Source organism: Gymnoscopelus braueri (assembly GCF_963280865.1).
Source record: "Gymnoscopelus braueri genome assembly, chromosome: 15".
Taxonomy (NCBI): domain Eukaryota; kingdom Metazoa; phylum Chordata; class Actinopteri; order Myctophiformes; family Myctophidae; genus Gymnoscopelus; species Gymnoscopelus braueri.
This window is the reverse complement of record NC_137620.1, coordinates 15,354,238-15,359,237: the sequence shown is the minus strand read 5'-3', so window position 1 is coordinate 15,359,237 and position 5,000 is coordinate 15,354,238. Positions and strand designations below refer to the sequence as shown.

General features: G+C 44.8%; 1 protein-coding gene across 1 annotated transcript in view; it reads left to right on the top strand.

Annotated features, from left to right (window-relative positions):
* The window catches only part of tnfsf10l (TNF superfamily member 10, like), a gene marked incomplete at its 3' end in the record, with an annotated part of 39,166 nt that overhangs the window by 30,584 nt on the left and 3,582 nt on the right, over positions 1-5,000 (top strand). The gene's annotated exons all lie outside the window — the stretch shown is intronic.

Genomic DNA, 5,000 nt, shown 5'->3' with positions numbered 1-5,000 from the left:
GAAGCCCTCCGGAGGTGTCGAGGGCCAACAGAACATCTGCAAGTAGCAGGGTGGGAATGTGCCACTGATAACGTCCTGCTGTGACACATTGTCACCTGGAGGCAAACTACAAACTGCATTCTATAAGAGGCCGATTCCGGAGCTGGCTTGTTTGTTTCCTGGAAACATGACTCAGACTTTTGTAGCCCTCAGGATGTAAGGTACCCAAGATGCAACATTTGAAGTTGCAACATTTGAATTTGGATTAATCGGAAGGAAGGCAAATTATTTCATTCTGTGATTGTTCTGGATGACAGAATGAAATACATTTACTCAAGTACTGTACTTAAGTACAATTTTGAGGTACTTTCACTTTACTGGACTATTTTCAATTGTCTATACTTTTACTTCTACTCCACTACATCTCAGAGGCAAATGTTGTACTTTTACTCCACTACACAATTATTTGAAAACTTTAGTTACTAGTTACTTTGCAGATATAAATTGTTACGTTATAAAACATACATTAACCACTTTAGCCCTATTTTAAACCTAGGCTATTTGAAAATAGCCGATCTACAAGACGCGTTGTGAGCTTGTAGATCTGCTATTTTCAAACATTTTAGTACTTAGTACTTTAAGTACATTTTGATACCAATACATTTGGACTTTTTAGTACATTTTGAATTCCGGACTTTTACTTGTAACAGAGTTCTTCTACATTGCAGTATTGATACTTTTACTTAAGTAAAACATTTGAGTACTTTTTCCACCACTGGATGACAATATCATATGATATAATATAACAAAGTCTTCAACTTCTCGGAGGTGAACTGGCCAACATTCAGAACCTGAACCTCTGCAATAGGAAGTGACCACTTGATAAACCTAATGACCCCCCCTCTCCTTTCCTTTCCTCGTGCATTCAGACTTGCTTGCTTTTCCGTGTATTTTGCACGGCCCAGACAAGGACGTGTTCTGCATGTCAACTTTAATGAACTCTGATTCGAAACAGAAACTGATAGTGACAGGTGCCAAGGAGTAATTGTGGTGTTCAGTATCGCTGGTCTCATGTCAGTCCATCCACAAAAACCTCCACCCCCGCCTCCCTTAAGGCTGTTAGCTCATTCTTGGATAATACAAGGCCAAGATGCCTTGTTTGGAGGCCAGTTTTGCAATTTCACTTAAGGTCCACTTGGCTAAGGTCAGGATCTGTGGTATTGCTCTCCAGCGAGTACTCAGAGAAGAGCTCTGCTTCGCAACAACACGTAGGCAGACAATGGATTCGTGTTTCCGTCTCTTCCCACTTCTCGTCAACTTTACAACAACGGTGACGTGACCCTCCTCCTCCGTGCACAGCTCGCAAACCTTTTAGCGCTCACACAGAGTTCAATCAACACCCAGGATTTTGCTCACTTAAGTGTTGGATTTAGGAGGATCAGGAAGAGACAACATTACCAAAAGCGTTCCCTCTTATGTTACATCTGGCGTAACGGAGAAACGCATATTTTGCATAGTCCTCTGCCTGGGGGCTGCCGCTGTCCAATCACTGCGTGGCAACTGGCAAGCCTCTTTTGAACGTTAGCCTCGTTCCCAGCCTTTGCTCATCTCCGAGGAGAAAAGCCTGGTCACGACCTAAAGCGGAGAGTGTCTACAGGGGTCAGGGGTGGGACTTCCGTCGTTCCCCCGGAAACTATATTTTTTAGACCAATCACAACACTCGTTTCATTCACGGAGAATGTGAACAGATTTGTTAAGCGTCAAAGTCATTTCCTTGGGCGGTATTTAAAAAAAAAATGTTTTTTTTTTGTTGGGCTTTTTATGCCTTTATTTAGAGAGGGATAGGGAAAGTAGGTTGACAGGAAATGGGGAGAGAGATGGGGGGGGGGTGACACGCAGCAAAGGTCGTCGGGATTGGGAGTCGAACCCGCGACACGCTTTCAGGCTGGCATTGCAGCCCAAGGTGCCTGGACCGCCACGCTACGGCCCAGGCCACCTTGGGCGTTACTTAAGCCAAATTCCGGAACTTCCGTTAAACTTTAGACACTCAACCGGCTAGGTCTTTCCCAGCGTGATTGAAACGGCGGGCGACTCCAGTGAGCACTTCACCACATGAACCCTTGCGTCGCTATTCTGGGGCAGCGAAAATAACAGATCTACAAGCTCAAAACACGTTGCAATGCGACACATTGTGAATATGTACATTGGCTATTTTCGGCGAAGAGATTTAGAGGGAAAAGAGGGGGTCTAGCATAGACCCGTGGGGGACTCCGTTCAATGAAGAATATAGGGTTCAAGTGGTTAAAGTAAATTCCCTCGTTATTAATTTTTTCTTCTTCCAACATGGCAACATAACAACTTACGACCGCTCTGAAATCCTCTTTTGACAGGCCTGCATTTCACTTGTTATGGTTTGGCAGTGGAAGGCTACAAGCACTCACAACAGATTATTTCTAATGCCATTCCATTAGGTTGGAATTGGAGTACAGCAAAGATCGAGCAAGACGGGGCTTTTAACGGAGTGGGTTCCGTGTGGACCTCGGACTGCACGTGGCCCAGTCATGCCATCAGTCATAGGACGTCAATACTATGACTTCAGTCAATCTCTATATTTGGGCAAAGTTTCAGCCAAATCCGACTTCCTTTCACTTACAGTCTAACATTAAAAGAATTGTCAGAATTTGGGAAAATGCAGGGAGTCACTTCCATGGCCTACTGGTTGGCCTACTGACACCAAATTTGGCACTGAACGTTCCGGTGGTTTGCGAGATTAGACAGACACTCTTCTAGACAGCTCACCCCCTACACTATTAGCCAGGCTGTAAAAAATGGCAGACAAAAGTGCTGAGGAGCGGGAATTGAAATGTTGTTTCATTCCGCTGAACTGATGAAGTCGCAAAAGATCTTCTAACAAAGAAAACTCTGTTCCCTGAACCTTCCACTTTTTACAGTCCCTCGTCCCTCTACAGAATTTGGGGAGGATGGCTTTTAGTTTTTAATGCTCCTTGTTCCTGGAATCAGATTCAGAACGACTTTAAACTGGAGCACTTTGGATGGTTTTAAAAGTTTACTTCAGACAGCCTGCAGCTGTTCTGTTTTGTTTTGTGTGTTTGCTTTGTGTTTTTATTGTATTTTATGTTGTAACCACTGCTTTACTGATTACCTTCATGGCCATGGCCATGGCCCGTTTACAAATGCAAGGAAAAGTACATCAAGTTGAATACGCTGACCTGCAAACAGAAAACATTTGTGCACTCTTAGGAGTTAAAGTAACACTGGGGATTTACTCTGTATGGTGCACTTAATCCGAGCGCAGACCAAGCACTTGCATGGGTCTGCTGTATTATTTGACTCCGGGGCTTGCAGGAATCACACCCAAGACAAACAAGGAAGTGTTCTTGCGAGATCAGACATGCAGAGCCCCGAGGAAAACTTCACAGCCAAATCCTGAGTGTCTTATTTAACTCTGAAAGTGTGAAAGTAGACCCTTACGGGGTAAGATCCTCTTCCATTCACACACAGTAGGATTCCAGTAATTCCCTACCACAACAGCAACCACAAGAATGCCGTCGAACAAGGGATTTGGACCTAGGATAAGATAAGATAAGAGCTTTATTGATCCCCGCTGGGGAAACGCAGGCGCCAAAGACAGTACAGCAGTTAAATACAGATTACAGGGCAAGGAAAAAAGTAGCCTGGTAAACCCTCCCAGTCGCGGAATTCAATTTCATATGATTTAAAATTGAATTCCGCCACCGGGAGCGTTTACCAGGCTAGGAAGAAAGTACTGTAGTGTAGATAGTGTAGCATGATGGGGAGACATCACCGTCAAAGCAACACCGTCAGAAAGGTGGCAAAAAGAAAGAAAAAAGATATATATATAATAAGTGTCCCACACAAGAGACCTCATTTCTACGACTTGCTTGCGCTTATGAGCTTCAGGCAGGGCTACTAGTCAAGCAGTAGACGTGTGTCCTACCCGACACCAGGGTCTCTAAATGGGTCCTCTACGCCTAATCTCTTTGCCAAAATAATAGCCGATCTACAAGCTCACAATGCATCACAACACGACGCGTTGTGAGCTTGTAGATCTGCTATTTTCGCTGAACGTTGCTAGGGTTCATGTGATTGAATCAAGTTTCGGACTGCAGTTTTAAGGGTGAATGGGAAGAGATCTTTGGCTGGAAAAACGGAGACCTCTAGACCTTGTCCACTTTTGAGTAAACACTAAACAGAGATTAACACAGTGAGTAATTACCGTCCAAGTGTGTGGACGTTGTTGAATATTAAAGCGATAACACTTCTGTGTTTCGCTGTGCTCGGGTGTTGCTGACCTTCTTTCCAAAACGTTAAATGGAGCAGGGCGAGCTGCTTCTAATCTTGTTTGGAAGCCAGTGGTGCAGAGTGTGATGCTTTTTATCTGCTCACTGAAATGGATGGAGCCATTTCCCATAGTAGATCAAACACTCCCACTGGCCTTGTCAAAATGAGACACACACACACGCACGCACGCACGCACGCACGCACGCACGCACGCGCGCACGCACACGCACACGCACACGCACACGCACACACATACACACACAGGCACATGTGTTTAGCAACACATCGTTGCTGTCGGACAGAAACCTCCTATCTCCATATTCTAACTTCTTGTGTTTTTTCTTAAATTAACGCCCTACTTGATCATACTACAGCGTCACACAAAAGCAATCAAAAGACGCAGATCCACAAGCTCGAAAGCAAGTTCGAGATGATAGATCTGCTACTTTTGAATTTGAATGCTGAAAAGTTACAGTTTTGGACATGTGAGGTTTCCACCCGACTAGAGACGATGGGCGCATACATATGCACACACTCGCATTCAGGCACGCATACACATGAATGCACGAAAACCCATGCACGGGCACGGGCACACAGGCGCAACACACGGGCACAGGCACACACACACACACACACACACACACACACACACACACACACACACACACACACACACACACACACACACTACACACATC